The 20,809-nt window shown below is 38.7% G+C and overlaps 1 pseudogene; it reads left to right on the top strand.

Annotated features, from left to right (window-relative positions):
• Window positions 1-2,349: 2,349 nt before the first annotated feature.
• On the top strand, window positions 2,350-8,273 carry LOC132849902 (E3 ubiquitin-protein ligase TRIM35-like; annotated as a pseudogene).
• Window positions 8,274-20,809: the final 12,536 nt, after the last annotated feature.

The following is a 20,809-nucleotide window of genomic DNA, read 5'->3' as shown; positions in this document are numbered from 1 at the left end:
AATAATGTGGACATTTTGAGAGACTCAGGTAATAGTTGTGTATGAGTCTTATAATTGTCATTAGTGTTAAAAGATGAGGGTCATGGTCAGATATTTGGATGCTGGAAATTCAAAGCATGTTCAGGACCTAGTGGATTTTGTTTAATGTCTCAAATTAAATGAGACTAATGAACAACAAAACAGAATGTTCATCTTTTATGTAACATTAGACAGTATTAAGCATTTGGGGTATCTAAACCTTTTAACTAGTTTATTGTATTAAATGGAGTTAGTAATTTGTGTTGTAGAATGTGTAGAAATCTATTATGGTAAATTGATTCATGCTCAGTGTGGACCGCAAGATTGTGAACGATGACGATCACTACTTTCATCGCTGCTTTTTGCCTAATGTTTGGCAGTTACTACTGTTTCAACATTCACTACCCTAATGAACTGGCATCAGTGCTTGAATTCCTGCAAAGGTATGTAAAGACACCTAATGTTTTTTCTTTCTTTTCAAGGTTCAACATCAATCACGAAAAGGGCACAAAAGTTGTGGAAAAGAAGAACAAAAGCGACTGCAAATGAACCCAAGAGTCTTCACCCTAATCTCTGACCTTTCTGATCATGAGTGGCGAGAGACTTTGTAAAGGTGGACTGCAAATGGTTTCCAAGTTTAAACTTTATAAACATTGAAATGTTAATGACTTAAGTTGTTTAGTGGTAACAATATACTATACTCTGTAAGCACTTGTGCCTTGTTCTGCTTTAGTAGTTCTTACTGTAAATGTTTATCTGAAAATGTACCTACTGTATCTTCCCAAGCTCAGTTTAAAGTGGCAGTTAGGTAGCAGAAATGTTTTCAATTCTGAGTCTAAATTTTAAATGAGTAGTCTTCACTGACTGATCTTAATCTGATCTTATGCGCCACTGTATACTTCTGTTAAAACACGAGAACAGAAACATACATTAATGTTGTTTTAAATGCCTGCCAGTCTTTATTAAAAAATCCATGGGACCACACTGATGTCTGAGTCTATTAATAGATTCTGTTGGGTTTTGATGATTTGATTTAGGTTTGTGTTCATCAATTAGAATGAAAGTACTCTTAATAGTTTTTTAAAGGTAAAATCTGAATGTTTAGAAATGTAACTTCTATCTCTTCTAGCTCCCATCATTTTACAAATTAATATAAATATTGAATTTGGATTTTGTGTATTTTTTTTTTTAAATATTATTGGGAATCACATTCAGTGAAGATTTATTTAAATTATTGAATCAGTTTTCAGCATTTTACTATTTTACACATGAAAAAACAGATGGAATAAATAACTACTTGTATTTAAAATCTTCAAGAAATTTCAATTAAAAATTTCCTTAGATTTCATATGAAATTCTACATAAAAATTACTCCCTCTATTCTTTCAATACAATCATTTCAGTACATCACAGGAACAGTTTCTACACCAGAAGCCCAACCTCAATATTTATTCATTCCAACCACAAATCTGTACAGAAGAGACAGAATGTGCAAAACCTCAATATTAGTTCAACTTAACTTTTATTGTTACTTTACTGTAAATGTTACCGGCCTCAGACCTAGGGGATATCTGTGCCGGCAGCAAATGATACACAGACAGTGTGCACCGTGGATCAGAGAATAAACTGAGAGAAACACGAGAGAACAAAAGTTAGATGTTTCCAAGCGGCAATCAGTTTATTACTGAGCGCGCCGAACAGGGGGAAGTATCTCTCTCGCGTGTTTCATGTGCACACAATGTACCATCTAGTGGTGTGGCGGCGTAATGACAGATGTTTTACAGAAAAGCTCTAATTTTGTAAATGTAATAAAAAAAAATAAACATGAGGAAATATATTTATGTATTAATAGGGGGGGAATCAAACTTATAAATTACATTTTTTTTTGACCCATTACATAAACTTTACTGTTCACATGTGCAATATGTTAAGTGCAATAACTCATCAGTTTACTACCTCAACTAAACAGTATTTTATACTATTTATAATAGAATATTTGAATGGATCCACCGATGCTAATGAAGCTCCACCACAATAACCTAGATTAAAATGAGTGACAGGAGGAGCATCCAAGCACAAAGAAAACCAGAACTCAGTTTTCTAAAAGGAATTTCTCACAGAGTTTGTATGTTTGTGCTAAAGCCAAACTTGAATCTGTTTTTTTTTTTTTTTAAGTAAGTTGTAGATACCTTCCAGGTTATTTGTACAAATAAGTAATAAAATATGTACTATTTCTCCTTTAAGTCAGTGTTGTGTATGTGTTCCAATGTAAATGATGACTGTAACAGATCATAATACGTCTCTGTAAAACTCCTCCTATTAAGGAAGTGTGGCGTCATAAACAGCCTGCAGTCCTTCATAAACAGCCTGCAGTCTTCTGCTCTGGTGAGTTTAGGTTTGTTTTCAGTTCATTGAGAACTGAGTCTCATTTTCAGCACTGTGAAAGAAAGTGATTATTAACTAGACCTACAAAGTCATCTGTTTAACTGGATTGAAACCTGAAATTAGAGTGTTGTTACTTTTACCAAACTGAAAGTGAAACTCTGAGCATTCGGACTGGAGAGAACAACAACAGCAGTAAAATAAAATGGCTTCTAAGTTTTCAGAGGAGGATTTCTCCTGTCCTGTGTGCTGTGAAATCTTCAAGGATCCTGTTGTTCTGCACTGCAGTCACAGTGTGTGTAAAGTGTGTTTGCAGCAGTTCTGGGAGACCAAAGGATCCAGAGAATGTCCTGTTTGTAGGAGGAAGTCATCTCTAGAAAATCCTCCCTTAAATCTGGCTTTAAAGAACCTGTGTGAGACTTTTTTACAGGAGAGAAGTCAGAGATCTTCATCAGGTTCTGAAGCAGTCTGCAGTCTGCACAGTGAGAAACTCAAACTCTTCTGTCTGGACGATCACCAACCAGTGTGTGTCGTGTGTCAAACTTCAAGAAAACACACCAGCCACAAATTCTGCCCCATTGATGAGGCAGCAACAGACTGTAAGGTAAAGAAAATGTTCATCTGAAGTCATGTGTCACTTCAGAAACATCGTGTAATAAAAATTGCAAATGCATTTGTCAATTTAGCTTTTCATAATTTTTTGGTCTTGGTGGATTTTAAAAGTTTATCTGAATGCTTAAAAATATATATTGAAAGAAAATATAACAAATCTGTCATTAAAAAAAAATCAAGTAAAAAAGTCATTAACAACACGTTTAAAATTCTACAGTTTAATACCCTTAATAAACAGTGATCTGAGTTAACAATGTGTACAATAAGAGCTGAAACACAGAGTCTCCATACAGTGTGTTAATTTATTTCAGGAGGAGCTCAAAACTGCACTGAAGCCCCTACAGGAGAAACTAAAGATCTTTACAGACTGTAAACTGAACTGGAGTCAGACTGCAGAACATATAAAGGTTACAATCAATAACATGGTTTTGATAGAATTCAATTCTCTAAAATTGTAAAATAAGTTATATTTCATTTAATTTCCTCTTCAGTGCAGATTCAGGCCAAACACACAGAGCATCAGATTAAGGAACAGTTTGAGAAACTTCACCAGTTTCTACGAGATGAAGAGGCAGTCAGGATCGCTGCACTGAGAGAGGAAGAGGAGCAGAAGAGTCAGATGATGAAGGAGAAGATTGAGAAGCTGAGCAGAGACATATCATCTCTTTCAGACACAATCAGAGCCATAGAAGAGGAGATGAGAGCTGAAGACGTTTTGTTCTTACAAGTGAGGATTATTTAGTCAAATAAAGTATTATAAAGTAAAACTTCTTTCCCTCATTAGAAACGTCACATTTCAGTGGTGTAAAAATGTAAATCATATCCACTAATATGTGCTTTGTTGTTTTCCAGAACTACAAGGCCACAGTGAAAAGGTGAGTGATCTGGTTCCTGTCTCTCTGCTTCTCTGTGTTTCTGAATCCAAAGCCACAGCAACACTGACTCCTGAATGTTTTTGCAGAGCCCAGTGCACACTGCAGCATCCAGAGGAGCTTTCAGGAGCACTGATCCATGTGGCAAAACATCTGGCCAACCTGAAGTTCAGAGTCTGGGAGAAGATGCAGGACACTGTCTAATACAGTAAGAGTCTTTCTTTCTTTCTTTCTTTCTTTCTTTCTTTCTTTCTTTCTGATAAGAAGTGTGTGCACAAATTAAATATGAATATTGTTCTGTTGAGTTTGCTTAGTAAAACAAGCCTGATAATAAAAAAAAATATTATTATTATTATTATTATTATTATTATTATTATTATTATTATTATTATTATGTTCATGTTGTACTCATGTAACATAAGGGAACTGTTATTCTGAAAGGCTTCTATTAGGTGTCAGACTGATCAGTGTTTGAAGTGTAAGCAGAGAAACTGAGTGAAAACATGGAGAGTTGTAGCAGCTTACAGACGTTTTATAGTTATTATAGAAATTGAATTATTATAACAATTGGTTACATTTCTAATTTAAGCAAATTATTGCAGTTATTATTGCTCTGAAAATTGCAGTTATTTTTGTTTATTAATGAATTTTGTAATGTTAGCTAGTTCAATGTTAATGTAATGTTATCCTAGCCCGTGTCTGTGTGTGTGTGTGTTGGTGTGTGTTTGTGTGTGTGTGTGTGTGTGTGTGTGTGTGTGTGTTTTCAGCACCTGTAACTCTGGACGCCAACACTGTTCATCCTAAACTCATTGTATCTGATGATCTGACCAGTGTGAGATTCAGTGATGAGAGACAGAAACTTCCTGATAATCCAGAGAGATTTGATAAATGTGGCTGTATCCTGGGTTCTGAGGGCTTTAACTCAGGGACACACTGCTGGGATGTTGATGTTGGAGACTGTACATGGTGGTATGTGGGTGTGATGACAGAATCTGCTCAGAGGAAGGGGAATATATTCTCCAGAAGTGGAATCTGGGATGTAGTGTATTATGAAGGTAAATATAAAGCATGTTCTACACCACAGACATTGACTCCCCTCTCAGTAGAACAGAAACTACAGAGGATCAGAGTGAAACTGGACTGGGACAGAGGAAAGCTGTCATTCTCCGACCCTCTCACTAACACACACATACACACTTTCACACACACATTTACTGATAAATTACTGCCAAATCTATGTTTTGCATCTAAAGAATCTCCTCTAAAGATCCTCCCACTTCAGTGCTCTGTAAGAGTGAATCAGATCAGTTAGAGCTCATATTGTTTTATTTCAGTTTATTAATGAAATATTGCAGATTAAAAGATTCAGATTCTTTGTGAAAGTTTGTTAAAAGTTGAAAGCACTGAACAGTTCATTGTAAAAAAGTTTATTAGTCCTGTGGCATTTGTAAATAACCATAAGTATATTTTGTTACAGGAAAGGCGATTGTCTTTTATTTTGAGATTTTTGTATTGCAATCGTTGACTTCCGGGCTTAAACTACGCCCTTTTTTTTGTTTGTTTAAGATGCGCGCGTGCCCTGGCTAATGCAGTTTATAGTATAGCTTGGTATCCAAAATAACTTCGACCCGGAGCCGTGTTTAATGTCTAATTCATACTTGCAGCCCCTCAGAAGATGCAAAAGATGTTAAATAAGTTGAGATATGAGCATTTTGTCTATAATGTGTTCGTTTTGCACAAATGTAAGACAGCAGATTGTGAACAATGTTAACTGATCAGTTGCATTTTTTTTTTTTTTTTTTACATCTCAGCTCTTACGTTGGTGATGGTGAATGGATTAATGTTCATAAAGGATTAAACATCATAAAACCATCAGTAAAAGTCTCATCCTTGTTCGGGTTGCATGCTACAGCGTTATTACTGTTACGGTTCAGCCCGGACATTTGGCCATGTGCTTCTGTTTATGTTCTGTATCACGTGTCTGCCCTGCCCTTGTTTACTCCTCCCCGTCTCTACACACCTGGGGCCTGTTTCAGAAAGGAGGTTTAACCAACTCTGAGTTTAAACTTGAACTCTGAGTTGACAAACCCTGAGTTGGGAAACTCTGAGTTTTCGGTTACAGAACAGCTGAAAAGAGATAGTTTTATCAACTCTAAATTGACTGACTCTGAGTTAAGCACGTGCACTACAACTTTAAAAAGCCATTATCAATGGAGCGCAGATATAACGAGTCACCATGGCAACAGCGTCAGTCAAAAGAAAAGTCTGCATATTTCTCGCCAGCAGAACCGGAAGTGCTTATGCAAGCATATGGAGAATATGAATTTTAAAAATGTATATTGTTTATTTCTTGATATGGGATTTAGAAAGTAATTAATAAGTAAGTAGACCAAATTAATAAGTAGACCAATAATTTCTAGAGATAGTAATTATTACATTAATCTAATTAGACTTGTTGAAGATATAATTTGTAGTTAGTAATTAAGAACTATTTTAGAGTAAATTCCCAACTGTTATAATATCAGACGTGAAACCGGAAGAACAGGATTTTATTTTATCAGGAAACAACACAAAAATTGTCAGAAAGCGCTTAAGAGCGAGGCGCACTTTCCTGACCGCTCTGCAAACAGTAGCCTTACTAATATGTTCTGCATCCCCGATGTTATACACAAAACTACAATTCACAAAGAAACGTAAGGCAATGCAAAGCATCTGCTCGGATGTAAGAGCACGACTGCAATGTAAGGATGTAAGGATGGATGAGATTATGGATCTTATTGACTGTAAAGAAAAACGGTATCGCTCAAATAAAAATTCATAGGGATGTGACAAAAATGGGAGTTTGCATGTTCTCCCCGTGCCTCGGGGTTTCCTCCGGGTACTCCGGTTTCCTCCCCCGGTCCAAAGACATGCATGGTAGGTTGATTGGCATCTCTGGAAAAATTGTCCGTAGTGTGTGATTGTGTGAGTGAATGAGTGTGTGTGTGTGCCCTGTGATGGGTTGGCACTCCGTCCAGGGTGTATCCTGCCTTGATGCCCGATGACGCCTGAGATAGGAACAGGCTCCCCGTGACCCGAGGTAGTTCGGATAAGCGGTAGAAAATGAGTGAGAGTGTGAGTGAGTGAGTGACAAAAATGCACTCTGGGCTCAAACAAATTAATACAGACTCATCAACAGGATGTCCATAAAAGGACACGCCATTTCATTCATTTTACATTTACGGCATTTAGCAGACCCCCTTAGCCAGAGTGACTTATATTTTGTTTTAATTTATACAACTGAGCAATTGTGTCCACAAAAGCTTGGTGGACCTGGGATTTGAACCCATGACCTTCTGATCAGTAATCCAACACCTTAACCACTGAGCTACCACATTCCCGTTGTTGCTCTCTGAATAACTGAAATGTGTGCAATGAATGAGGTGTTTAAACATCGCTTTCTCTTTAAAAAGGGGAGGAGACTCTGGTTTTACTGAAGAAAACCTGCTCCAGACCAGGTTAGGTTCACAGAATAAGTTACTATGGTAACTGACTCTGAGTATAAGTTACCTCTCTTTCAGAAATGGGCTTAACTTAACCTTAACTGCTTTCTCAGGATTAACATAACTCCCTTTCTGAAACGGAAAACCCAGAGTTCCCCTCATTTCAGGGTTAACATACTCAGAGTTTTCACTTAACCTGCTTTCTGAAAAAGGCCCCAGGTACACTGACTGCCCACTGTTTAAAATGGTCAAAAAAGACTACATCACAATACTGTACATGTCTCATTCTTTGCACTGTCCAGATCATATGTGATGCTGCACATATAATCACAAATGTCTAGGCCAAGTGGCCCAGCTCTGTTCATGACTCAAGAATGTATCGGGAGTCAACCCTGAACATTAAACTGGAAAGAGATGAGTAAATGTATGTCCTATACACATTTCAATGTATGCACATACTTACAGGGGAAATTCTATGCAGCTCTAAGCAATGTGAACTTTCTTACAGAAGAGATTGATGGCTTTCGGCTGGGAGATAGGGGTTACCCATGCCAAATCTTATTACCCCTTAACCAGAACCAGTCCCCCAGCAGCGCGTCAATGTTGGCACACTGCAGGACGAGAGCCCGGGCGGAGATGACCATAAGCCTGTTGAAAGCACGTTTTCATTGCCTACGTCACCTCAGGGTAACCCCTGAAAGGGCCTGTGACATTATTGTGGCATGTGTTGTTCTCCATAATATTGCCATAATTAGAGGGGAACAACACCCTTTCTAGAAAGGAAAGGTAGTCCGGGATATATGCCACAATGTCTTCTCAGATTAAATAATGATATCCACAAAAAGAAAATGAATAAACACAAAGTCACAGCAATTTATATGGTGGTTTTTTTTATTTCCTACCACAAAAAAATAATAAAAAAAAGGTTAAATTTTAATATAGTTTCAATACTTCACCCATGACCATTTATAGATATAAACTTAGATTCTATAGTCTACTCCACATAAAAATGTGAAAAAATGAGAGTGTGTAGATTGTTTGACATGTAGACACAATTAACATTACCTCTGTAAGCCTCTCTGTGGCAGCAGAAACAGTTTCCTCATCCCCATCATCCTGTAAAGATGAGCATTCCATAAAGTACACTTTATAATACTATTTGTCAATTTATTGTGTATGGAGTAGGCTAACTGCCAGGGGTTATGTTGGGACAGGAGGCTCCAAGAGACAGATATTACCATGCGAATCTGTCGGGACCAACAAAAAACCCAACCCAAAGTAATATAAATGGAAATATCACAAAGTCTATACAGTACGTGTTATTTTTTATAGGTAGACTTCTTACATTTTATGAAGGTACTTAAATCTTCTGGAGTGACTGGCTCTGATGAAGTCCCTCCAGGAATTCCCTCAGCCATTGGCCTTCCAGCATTCAGGCTCAGGGCCATCTCCTCTGCATTAGTCAGAGGTGGTGGTGCAGGACCTCTCCGCATTTTGCAAGCCTTTGCCTTCTTTCTGTTGGCTGAGTAGTCAAATGAGAAGGAACATTTAGACCTGTAGAACTGCTGCACTGCTAGACACTGAATGCTATTTAGTTATTTAATATGTCAAATGTTCGTAAAGCCATGTACTTTACACCTATAATATGCTGAAGGCTTACCTAATTGAATTATGTTTTTATATTTCATTTTAAGCTGCTGCCACGTTCTTTTAATGCCTGCAAGGTTGCCCCTATACATGGAAATTAAATTAATAGGTTTAATAAAATACCGTTCTTCCAGTTTCACCTCTGATATTATAACAGCTGGGAATTTACTTAAATAGTTCTTAATTACTAACTACAAATTACATCTTCAACAAGTCTAATTAGATTAATGTAATAAATACTATCTCTAGAAAGTATTGGTCTACTTACTTATTAATTACTTTCTAAATCTCAAATCAACCACTTGAACAATAAGGAGAGACAAGAAACTGCACTTCTAATGCTTTCAAATAAACAATATACAATTGTATGAATTATCCTTGAAGTGTGTAATTAGAGGGAGAAGGTTACATTAAAGATATACCTTTTAAAATTTAATGTTAAATCCACTATTGCTTTATACCAAATTGTTTTATAGTATTTAGTTACACCCAACAGTGTATAAAATTAATTAAAATGTATACTTATGCATTGACTCGAGCAGCTATTTTCTCCCAAGCTAACTGTCTGTCCTTCACCGCTGCATTAGTGTTGTTGTTTTTTTAAATACGTGTTCATATTCTCCATACTTGCATATGCACTTCCAGTGCTGCTGGTATGAAATATGCAGCCCTCTTTTTGTCTGACGCTGTTGCCATGGTGATGTTATATCTGCGCTCCATTGATAATGGCTTTTTATAGTTGTGTTGCACGTGCTTAACTCAGAGTCAGTCAATATAGAGTTGATTAAACTCATTTCAGCTGTTCTGTAACCAAAAACTCCTTGAACCTCCTTATTGAAGCGGGCCCCAGAAACTGAACCAACAAAGCAAAACAAAACAAATACAAGAGTCAGGAATTGACAAAAACTGGCTCGAGGATAACCATGACAAACATAGTGAAGTCTTTAGGAGCTAGACTGAACTAATGAAACAAAGAGGCTTAAATCAGGTAGTTAATCACACAACATGAAACAGGTGAGCATAATGAACAAGGGAAATGAAAAACACAACTGAAGGAGAGTTTTAAAAATGGACAAGAAAATAATTGATTATAATACCGTTACTGTAGTAACGGTATTATAATCAATTATTTTCTTGTCCCATCAAAAATTATACAATTGTCTACATACTATCTGAAGAAATCTTCTTCTTTCAACAGGCCACATAACAAATTCAATTCAATTCAATCCAATTCAAGTTTATTTGTATAGTGCTTTTTACAATTGACATTGTCTCAAAGCAGCTTTACAGAAAATAAACATGTACAAAAGGTTAATATAAAGAATAATATAAACATTAATAGAATGCAAAATTCAAGATTAATATTAAGTAGATTTTGTTCACAATGTGTATGTATATATCCCCAATGAGCAAGTCTGAGGTGACTTTGGCAGCAGTGGCAAGGGAAAACTCCCTTAGATGGTAAGGAAGACACCTTGAGAGGAACTAGACTCAAAGGGGAACCCATCCTCATATGGGTGACACTGGTGGGTGTGATTATAAAAATACAGTCAAACACATGTTGTATAGATGCAAAAGATCACATGGAGTTCACATCTTTTTAGTATAGCAGAGTCTAACTGTAGCTGATAGATCTCTAGATGCCTCAGGATTCACTGAGTCGGCCTCATCTCAGTAGAGGTCCAAAATCTTCATCGCACAAAAGAAAGCTGGTACAATTTCTGGATGCCTCGGGATGGGTAGAAAGAGAGCAGAAGTGGAGAGGGATTAACATATCTGCTGTTCATAATATTTGAAAGTCTGATATAATAGTGCGCAGTATTATGGGATGTATTATGTGTACGCCTGACTAAAGAGATGAGTTTTTAATCTACATTTAAACTGGGAAAGTGTTTAATCTACACTTAAACTGGGAAAGTGTGTCTGAGCCCCGAACACTATCAGGAAGACTATTCCAAAGTTTGGGAGCTAAATATGAAAACGCTCTACCGCCTTTAGTAGACTTTGATATTCTTGGAACTACCAGTTCCAGTTCTGAGTTTTGTGATCTCAGGATTGTAACATGTTAGAAGACTAGTTACAGTAGATACATGGGAGCTAAACCTTTAAGAGCCTTATACGTGAATAGCAGCAGTTTGTAATCAATTCTAAACTTAACAGGTAGTGTAGAGATGATAAAATTGGGGTTATATGGTCATATTTTCTCGTCCTGGTGAGAACTCTGGCAGCTGCATTTTGGACTAACTGTAGCCTATTTAGGACAACCACCTAGTAACGCATTACAATAGTCCAGTCTAGAGGTCATGAATGCATGAACTAACTTCTCAGCATCAGACACAGATAGGATGTTTCTCAGCTTGGCAATATTTCTAAGGTGGAAGAAGGCTGATTTTGTAGTATGGGCGATATGATTTTCAAAAGACAAGTTGCTGTCTAATATAACACCCAGGTCTTTCACTGTCGAGCTACTAGTAACAGTACATCCCTCTAAATGGAAGTTGAATTGTGAGTTTCTGTGTACTGATTTTTGGACCGATAAGTAATATTTCTGTCTTATCGGCGTTTAATAACAGAAAATTACAGCTCATCCAATCTTTTATCTCTCTAAGGCACTGAGTTAATTTGGACAATTTAGCTATTTCTGTCAGGACTCTGCCCGGACTTTGGCCATGTGCCTTTTGTCTATGTTCTTTGTTCACGTGTCTGCTCCGCCCTTGTCTTTTCCTCCCCGCCTCTGCACACCTGTCCCTTATGTCTGATTAATTATTTGTACTATTTAGTTGAGCCGTGTTGCCTTGTGCAGCACTGAATCCTCTGTTGTCTTCGTCTTGTTTTGTCCTGTCTCGAGTCCGTGTTCCTGTTTTGTCTTTAAGTTAATAAACCCTGTTTTTGTTAAGCTGTCCTGCAATTGGGTCCGTTTTTACCCCCGCGTTTGTGACAGAAGGATTCCGCCAGACCAGGACCCAGCAGGACAGCTGCAGCTTGGACCGGCCGATATTGGGAGCATTTTTTTTTCTTATTGGATTTTTTTTTCCCCTGAACTTCGCGGTTTTGGTGACATCGGTTTGCATTTTTCCGGTGAGGGACGCCGCTCCGCTTCCGGTTTCTCCGCGGGGGCGCCGCTTCACTTCCTGGTCATGGCCATGTCACCAGCCCGAGTTTTGTTTTGTTTTTTCGGTGTCCTGTGACATTGCCCCGCACCTGTCCGGTGGGGGGCGTCGCTTCACATCCGGTTTCCATGGAGGACGCCGCCCCACTTCCTGTCTGTGGGGGGTGTTGCAGGCCCGTGTGTTTGCTCCATGGATTTTTTTTCTGTTGATTTTTCTGTTTTGTGGAGGATTTTTTTTCTCCCCGCCCTCCCTCCCCTTTTCCTGGTTCCCGAGAGGTGGGTCTGGCTGCGGTGCGTCGGGGGTTGCGCTCGGCCCTTCTGTTCGGCTGTGGACGTCGCTCGGCCCTCCTGTTCGCTTGTGGACGTCGCTCGGCCCTCCTGTTCAGCTGTGGACGTCGCTTGGCCCTCCTGTTCGGCTGTGGACTTCGCTCGGCCCTCCTGTTCGGCTGTGGACGTCGCTCGCCCCTCTGGCTGCGCTGCCGTGTACGTCGCTCGCCCCTCTGGCTGCGCTGCCGTGTGCCTTGCTCCCCCCACCTGCCTCGCCGTGTGCCTTGCTCCCCCCACCTGCCTCGCCGTGTGCCTTGCTCCCCCCACCTGCCTCGCCGTGTGCCTTGCTCCCCCCACCTGCCTCGCCGTGTGCCTTGCTCCCCCCTCCCGGACCCGTCAGGACTGTCAGGACGGATTGGCGCGTCGGGAGCCGCGCCTCGATGGGGGGGTACTGTCAGGACTCTGCCTAGACTTTGGCCATGTGCCTTTTTTTATGTTCTTTGTTCACATGTCTGCCCCGCCCTTGTCTTTTCCTCCTCGCCTCTGCACACCTGTCCCTTATGTCTGATTAATTATTTGTACTATTTAGTTGAGCCGCATTGCCTTGTGCAGCGCGGAATCCTCTGTTGTCTTCGTCTTGTTTGGTCCTGTCTCCAGTCCGTGTTCCTGTTTTGTCTTTAAGTTAATAAACCCTGTTTTTGTTAAGCTGTCCTGCATTTGTCCTGCACGGACCGTATTTACCCCCGCGTTTGTGACAATTTCATCTGGTTTTGATGAGATATATAACTATGTATCGTCAGCATAAGAGTGGAAACTAATCCCATGTCTTCTAATAAGGTTCCCTAACGGAAGCATGTATATCGAGAAGAGCAGGGGTCCAAGGACTGATCCTTGAGGGAGCCCATAATTAACTGGTAATAAACTGGAGGATTCACCATTTAATTCTACAAAATGGTATTGGTCAGATAGGTAGGATCTAAACCAACTTAAAGCCTGTCCATGAATACCTGTGTAATTCTGTAAGCGATCTAGAAGAATGTTATGATCTATAGTGTCGAATGCAGCACTAAGGTCAAGTAGAACTAATAGTGACATACAGTCTTGGTCCGAAGGTAAGAACAAGTCATTTGTAACTTTAACAAGTGCAGTTTCTGTGCTATGATGGGGCCTGAAACCTGACTGAAACTCTTCAAAGATATTGTTCTCCTGTAAGAAGGAGCACAGTTGAACAGACACTACCTTTTCTAGTATTTTAGACATAAACGGAATACTGTATTTGAAATAGGTTTGTAATTTGATAGTTCATTAGGATTTAAATTATGTTTCCTAATGAGGGGCCCAATAACTGCCAATTTGAAAGATTTAGGGACGTAACCTAAAGATAGCGAGGAGTTAATAATATTAAGAAGAGGCTCACCAGCTTTATATAACACTTCTTTCAGTAATTTAGTTGGGATGGGGTCTAGTGAACAAGTTGTTGATTTAGCTGTAGTAATAAGTTTACAGTATGTAACTCTCCCTGTCCTGTACTTGTAAAGCACTGTATTTGTGAGTGTAGCACTTTAGGTGAGACTGAGTCACAAGCTGCTCTCACATGTTGAACATCACCTATTTTGTTCCTGATGCTTTTAATTTTATCAGTTAAGAATCTCATAAAATCCCATAAAAACACTACTGAACTGTGATGGAATAGTGTGTTCAGATTTCTGGTGTTTTGTTAATCTAGCCACTGTGCTGAATAAAAACCTGGGATTGTTCTGGTTATTTTCTATGAGTTTGCTCAGGTGCTCGGCCCTAGCAGCTTTTAGAGCCTGTCTATAGCTGGACATACTTTCCTTATACGCAATTCTAAAAACCTCTAATTTAGTTTTTCTCCACTTTTGCTCGAGGTTACGGGTTTCTCTCTTGAGGGTGTGAGTATGACTATTATACCACGGTGCAGGTGTTTTGTCTCTGACCTTCTTTAATCTGATTGAGGCAACAGTGTCTAATGTGCTAGTAAATACTGTATAACACCTATGCTGTTATTCATTACATCTAGATCGTTTGTGTTTAAGGGTACAGTAAGAAGTCCAGACAGACAGGCAGGTTATTTGTGAATCTGTCTTTAGTGGTCGGAATAATAGTTCTACCGAGTCAATAACGTGATGAGACACAGTTAGTATGTTCTACAGGTAGTGTGTACATTATGAGGTAATGGTCTGTGATGTCATCACTTTCAGGTATAATATCTATATCAGTGACATCTATTCTGTGTGATATTATTAAATCTAGTGTGTGATTAAGACGATGAGTTGCTTTAGTGATTTTGCCCAAATGAGTTTTGTAGGTCCATGAATGTGAGTCCTAAAGCATCGTTTGTATCGTCAACATGAATGTTAAAATCTCCTACAATTAATGCTTTATCAAAGTTAACCAATAGGTCCGAAAGAAAATCTGCAAAATCTCTAAGAAAATCAGTGTAGGGCCCTGGGGGTCTATACACGGTCGCTAGAGCAAGAGACATCAGGGATTTTTTTCGTGTGCATGTGCGAGAGTGTGACATTAAGAACAAGCACTTCAAAAGAATTAAATCTATACTGTGATCACTAAAGATAGTGGCAACACCACCTCATTGACCAGTCTGACGAGGCTCATGCTTATAGATATATCCTGATGGTGTGGACTCATTTAGACCGATGTAATCATTTGGTTTAATCCAAGTTACAGTAAGGCAGAGCGCAGTAAGGCTATTTTCTGAGATGATTTCATTTACAATAAGTGCTTTGGGTGCAAGTGATCTAATGTTCAGAAGCCCAAAATTTAGGAATTGTTTTTGTTTGTTTCTTTGGCATTTTTCTGGTCTAATTACAGTAAGATTATTTCTAGAACTTCTCATGCATTTACTTTTTGATCTCACTACTCGGGGAACAGACACAGTTTCTATAGGATGGAGCTATGTGTGCATTTGTGTCAATGTGACGAGGTGAAGGATGGCTATTAAAATTTAGATTTAAATCGTAGTTTACCAGTCAGAAGATGCGCAGCGCTCTGGAGATGTGATCCGAAAGGCTAGGACACCTAGGACACTCCCAGAAAACATTCCAGTTATCAATAAAGAGTAAATTCTGAGCCTGACACCATGACTGTAACCATTCATTTAAAGCAAAAAGTCTACTGAACCTTTCGATTCTTCGCTGGTACTGTACATGGGAAGCGTTCCAGACACGTTGCAAACCGTCTCCACCAGGGTGTTGAAGTCCCTCTTCAGGATCTCCAACTGCCTCAGGCTGGTGTCGTTTGTGCCAGCATGAAGAACCACAGCTCCGGTGTTCCTGCTCACGACCCCAGGTACTTGTGCAGCGACAATAAGAACACGAGTACCAGGTAAGCAGTGAGTGCAAGCCTTACCTTTAGCCACAGTAGCACGGATGTGGCGGACGATGGCATCTCCAATGATCACAGCGACGCGGTCCGTCTCGCGAAGGGGCGAAGTGGTTCCGAGTGTGGGTCTCAAAGACTGGTGGTGGCGAAGGGGGAGAGAAACACACGGACTAGTGGTGGAGTAGTAATTTCACGCCGAGAATTTACCTGAGACAGGTGAGCAAGCGACCGGGAAGCTTCCAGCGTGGCTTTCCTCTCCCGCATCTCGGCCTGCTTCACCTGTAGGTCACGGATCTGCTTCCCCACGGCCTCCAGCTCCAGTTCCACTGAGTGCAGCTCAAACGTGTCCTCACCTGCACTCAAAGGCAGAGACACAAGCGAAATGGTGTAATAGGGCAAGTACAACAGAGATAATTGGTGTGAAAAGATGTACTAGCGGTAACCGGGCTTACAGGCTAGTGATGCTAACCAGCTAGAAGCAGACGCTAAGAAAACAAATAAAATGTTAGCGATGTTAAGATGCTATTACTATTGCCGATGTGCTCAATCTTTGTAAAAAGTAAGGAGTTAAAGTATAAACTCAAGATAACTCAAAATTGAATTAAAATACTCTGCCAAGCAAACAAATGCGACCGGATAGATTTAAGTTTATTTTGTTTTTGTCCCTAGAAATTTTTTCACCAGGATTGTGTTACATCTCCTTTTTAGTCCGGTTTAAGCTAGTCTCACTTTTTCCCACTATTATATCTATCAGTAACCCCATTATGGTGGTCCATACCGTCAACAGATGGGGAGGTCTTCTACAAACGTTGTATGAGCTGTATATGGTTGAAATGACAATAAAAGCTTCTTGACTTGACTTGACTTGAATTATACAGTACTGTATAAGCAGCACATTCCCTTAGAAAATAAAAAACTACTTAAAATCTTTGAAGATATACACAGATTCAAACAACACATTTATCACAGGTACACATAGACAAATATGATTTTAAACACAAAAAAAGCTCTATATCAGCTAAGAATAAATTAAAAATGCCTCTAAAGATCTCAATTTTTTTTAAAGTAAAAAGAAAAAAAAATGGAAATGCCAGTGCTTCACAAATTAGTTGTTAAATTTGGATAGTTCATGTGATTTAAAAAAATATTTAATAAAACATTGGAATCACTAAAGGTAAATACATTTTATTAAATCTGTCAAGCGCACTAACTTGTTTGGAGCCACAACATGCAATAATTTTCTCTGCTTTTTAACAGCTTTATCAGTCACAGCAAAAAATTCATACCATGAAATTTTATACCATGAGTAAAACAGCGCATCACTGTAAAAAAATGTCCTTAAATTTAACAGTAAAATACCGTATAAATGCTACAGAAAAAAAACGTATTTCCCAAAACTTGCAATAACCGTAGAATTTACAGTTAAAAAACTGTAATTAGTTATACAGAGTAAGACCTTAAATTTAAGAGTTAAAAACATATGAAAATATGGTTTATTGCAGTAAAATTAACAATATACTGTATTAGTTACCATAAAAAAATAATTTTATCTTACTATTTTACAAAAGGGAAATAAACGTGTGATGAATATGAAAATACCTTTGGTAAAAACTGAAATTTTTTCATTGTAAGGCTGTTTCATGGAATTGGATTCCTAATCTTATTACAAATACATAAACATATTTGACACCCCTTTGCAGTGTGCAATTGAAAACCACAACGCAGGGCAGAGGACATAAATAATTCTAACATAGGTTTGATAAAATCATCTTTGTCTGTGTAAAGTTGTAATATAAGGACTTCTAAAAATAATTGTATGTTTAAATTGTCTGTCTAAAATGCTTAAAAATGTCCAAATTGAAATGTGTCTATTTGATTTTGAGAACTAAAATATTGTTTGGCTGTAATTAACAGTGATTTTACAGTTTTTAGGGTGTGTGATCGAAATTTCTGAAATTTAATTATCTGTTTTGTCTCTGTCCTCGGGAGTTTGTTTTAAGGTAGAAAAAAATTAAACAAGCATTTGAAAAAGTAACCGTTACGCATCATCCAATTATGATAAACGTTGCACCTTGGTGCCAGAGGGCAAAGAATTTGATTGGCTGAATACTGATTGGTGCGAAGCATTGTCGGAGCTGAACTACAAATAGGTAGAAATATTCCTCAAGATATATGTGTATGGGTACATTGGTAAATTGTATTAAACTGTTTTAATCAGTGGGGGCACAGTTTCCTCTGGGTACTCCGGTTTCCTCCCCTGGTCCAAAGACATGCATGGTAGGTTGATTGGCATCTCTGGAAAATTGTCCCTAGTGTGTGATTGCGTGAGTGAATGAGAGAGTGTGTGTGTGTGCCCTGCGATGGGTTGGCACTCCGTTCAGGGTGTATCCTGCCTTGATGCCCGATGACGCCTGAGATCAGGCTCCCCGTGACCCGAGGTAATTCGGATAAGCGGTAGAAGATGAATGAATGAATGAATGTTTTAATCAGTGTGTGGTTTTAAACATGAGTAGCATGTATCCTGTACCTGTTTTTATGACGCATAAGCATGTCTAGGTAGCGCATATAGTCAGACTTGCAAACTCCAGCCCGGAACATGGAACATCATTTAGGTATTTAAAACAGCAGTAGAGTGTGTGTTTGTTCATGTGGTTAAAATGTTTAGCTGTTATTTCTATGGAATATCAGTGCAAACCCTTAGGGAGCATGTTTTACATGTCAAACTTCACCGTAATGAACCACGAGTCATGTTCAAGTGCACCGCTACAAGTTGCCATGAAGCGTTTCGTTCATACGGGGAATTTAAGGCTCATTTTTACCGTAAACATAACATAGATTCACATGTTGCTACTGCAAATGCCCTTACGGTGTTTATGTGTAATATTTCTATGTCAATATTTTCTATGTCTATGGCAATATCAAATCAAATGGCAATTCCACCAGTAGCCACAGCATGCCCCAACTGGACCATATCGATGGTCCCATTCACCACTGATAACATCCATTCAATAGTGTGATAACATTCGAAGCGGGTGGCTGTGTCGAGAAAAAGACTTCAAACACTTTGGACATGACAAAGTTTTCTCAAGGCTAATTGCAGACTTAAAAGACCTGGAAGACAATGGAATAACTGTGGCAGAGGAAAACGTTAAAGGGACTGTTTTGTGCATTGCAGGGGACAATTTGGGGTCTCATAGTATTGGAGGATTCACAGAAAAAGTGTTTCTGAATATTTCTGCAGGTTTTGTCGCATATCACGAAGGGATTTTTAAACGGATCCAAGTGCATGTGGGCCTCAGCGCACTCCTGAAAACTACAATTCTGCAGTAGATGTTTTACAGTCTAAGGGACAACAAAACATTGAAGGTATAACATCTGAGTCAATTTTTAATTCATTGAATTACTTCAATGTTTGCATGCCTGGCCTGCCACCTTGTTTAGGCCATGACATTTTTGAGGGTTTTCTTTCCTATGATTTAGTCCTTTTCCTGAAGTACTTCATCAAGAAGAAAAAGTGGTTCACCTATTCAATTCTAAATTGCATTAAGCAATTTAAATACAGTGCATCTGATGCACTGAGTAAGCCATGTGCAGTGAGCTCCAATGGATTAAAGCTTTCTGGTCAGGCTATTCAGAACTGGAATTTTTTAAGACTTCTTCCTGTGATCATGTTTGACAAGGTGAAAGAGCCCATGGATGATGTTTGGCAGTTGATTCTTCACCTAAAGGACATTGTGGAGATGATTTGTGCCCAGAAAATTTCATTGCCAGAAGTTGCATACCTTGATGTTCTTATCCAAGAATCTCTTGCTTGTAGATTCTCTCTCTCTCTTTCCAGGACATAGACTAAAGCCTAAGCATCACTAATTGCGACACTACCCTGCACTGATTTTAAAGTTTGATCCTTTGATCAGGTTGTGGATGATGCACTTTGAGACTAAGCACAGTTACTTTAAAAGATGTGCTAGGAACTATAGAATTATAAATACCTGTGCTTCACTCTCTCTGAAAGGCATCAAATGTACCAGGTCTATCTGTCAGAAGGGTCTATGTGTGATCTAATTTTAAGGGGAAAAAACAGCACTGCATTTTACCCAGAGCTGTATGGTGGTTCTGTTAAAGATGCAGTGAGGCAGTTTGGATTTAAAGAGAACAATACCAAAGTCCCAGCAGACGTAATGTACAGGGGTACGTTATACAAACAAGGCCAGTTCCTTGTAACACATAATATGGATTTAATAGAGTTTGGAGAACTTGTACTTATTCTAATAAAAGATGAAGATGTTCATTTTCTGCTGAGAAAGTTTGTAGCAGAGTTCATTCCTGAATACCATTTGCATGAATTGAAACATCAGACTGAAATAATGCATTGTATGAAAATCAATGACCTGGCAGATTTCTATCCTTTAACATCATATATGATGAATGAAAAAAGGGTAATTCCATTAAAGCACAGTGTGATGTCACTGAACATGATTGTTGATCTGTATTTTCTCATACCTTTGGTCTATTTATGTGAATTATTATTTTTTAACTGTTTTTCAGAAATGGGTGAATCAGAGCATCAGCAATGCCATTGATGCTGTATTACCTGACCTCCCAATCGCAACAAATAAATCTCTCGAGGACACCTTAAAGTCACTTGGAGTGGAGACCCCAAGAGATTTCAGATTTCTTGAGGAATCAGATCTGGCAGCTGTACTGAGGCCGATTCAAGCCAGGAAATTTATTTCTGTTCTAAAGGAGACCAGTAAGTCCATGTATTTGTTTCCGTTACAAAAACCTTAAAGGGATGGTTGACCCCAAAATGAAAATTCTGTCATTATTTACTCACCCTCAGTTCCAAACCTGTATACATTTCTCTGTTCTGCTAAACACAAAGGAAGATGATTGGAAGAATGTCAGTAACCAAGCAGGGATGAGGTATTTTTGGTTACTGTCATTCTTCCAACTATAAATGGTAGTAAATTATGACAGAATGTTCATTTTGGGGTAAACTCTCTCTTCAGTGGTCAGACATATTTATTACTTTTGTTTTTAAAATTAACAATTACCTT

The sequence above is a fragment of the Tachysurus vachellii genome, chromosome 8 (assembly GCF_030014155.1).
Source record: "Tachysurus vachellii isolate PV-2020 chromosome 8, HZAU_Pvac_v1, whole genome shotgun sequence".
NCBI lineage: Eukaryota > Metazoa > Chordata > Actinopteri > Siluriformes > Bagridae > Tachysurus > Tachysurus vachellii.
The sequence above is the reverse complement of the archived record's forward strand: the minus strand, read 5'-3'. Positions and strand labels throughout refer to the sequence as shown.